Genomic DNA, 895 nt, shown 5'->3' with positions numbered 1-895 from the left:
TCCATGGACTTCCATTGGAAGATCCTCATCAGTTTTTACCTGAATTCTTGCAAATATGTGACACTATCAAGACCAATGGGGTTAACCCCGAGGTCTATAGACTTATGCTATTCCCTTTTGCTGTAAGAGACAGAGCTAGGACATGGTTGGACTCACAACCTAGAGAAAGCCTGAACTCTTGGGAAAAGCTAGTCAATGCCTTCTTGGCAAAGTTCTTTCCAACTCAAAAATTGAGTAAGCTTAGAGTGGAAGTCCAAACCTTTAGACAGAAGGAAGGAGAGTCCCTCTATGAAGCTTGGGAAAGATACAAACAATTGATCAGAAAGTGTCCCTCTGATATGCTTTCTGAATGGAGCATCATAGGTATTTTCTATGATGGCCTGTCTGAACTGTCCAAGATGTCTTTGGATAGCTCTGCTGGAGGATCTCTTCATCTGAAGAAGACGCCTACAGAAGCTCAAGAGCTCATTGAAATGGTTGCAAATAACCAATTCATGTACACTTCTGAAAGGAATCTTGTGAACAATGGGACAAATCAGAAGAAATGAGTTCTTGAGATTGACACTCTGAATGCCATATTGGCTCAGAACAAAATATTGACTCAGCAAGTCAATATGATTTCTCAAAGTCTGTCTGGAATGCAAAATGCACCAAGCAGTACTAAGGAAGCTTCATCTGAAGAAGAAGCTTATGATCCTGAGAACCCTTCAATGGAAGAGGTGAATTACATGGGAGAACCCTATGGAAACACCTATAATCCTTCATGGAGAAATCATCCAAATCTCTCATGGAAGGATCAACAGAGACCTCAACAAGGTTTCAAGAATAATAATGGTGGAAGAAACAGGTTTAGCAATGGCAAGCCTTTTCCATCATCTTTTCAGCAACAGACAGA

The 895-nt window shown here is 40.8% G+C and overlaps 1 non-coding gene across 1 annotated transcript; it reads right to left on the bottom strand.

Annotated features, from left to right (window-relative positions):
- Positions 1-236: 236 nt before the first annotated feature.
- LOC112718834 (small nucleolar RNA R71) lies at positions 237-344 on the bottom strand. The gene has a single exon (XR_003161160.1). It is a non-coding gene; the product is annotated as a small nucleolar RNA R71 (small nucleolar RNA).
- Positions 345-895: the final 551 nt, after the last annotated feature.

The sequence above is a fragment of the Arachis hypogaea genome, chromosome 10, assembly GCF_003086295.3.
Source record: "Arachis hypogaea cultivar Tifrunner chromosome 10, arahy.Tifrunner.gnm2.J5K5, whole genome shotgun sequence".
Taxonomy (NCBI): Eukaryota; Viridiplantae; Streptophyta; class Magnoliopsida; order Fabales; family Fabaceae; genus Arachis; species Arachis hypogaea.
This window is presented reverse-complemented; position numbering and strand designations above follow the sequence as displayed.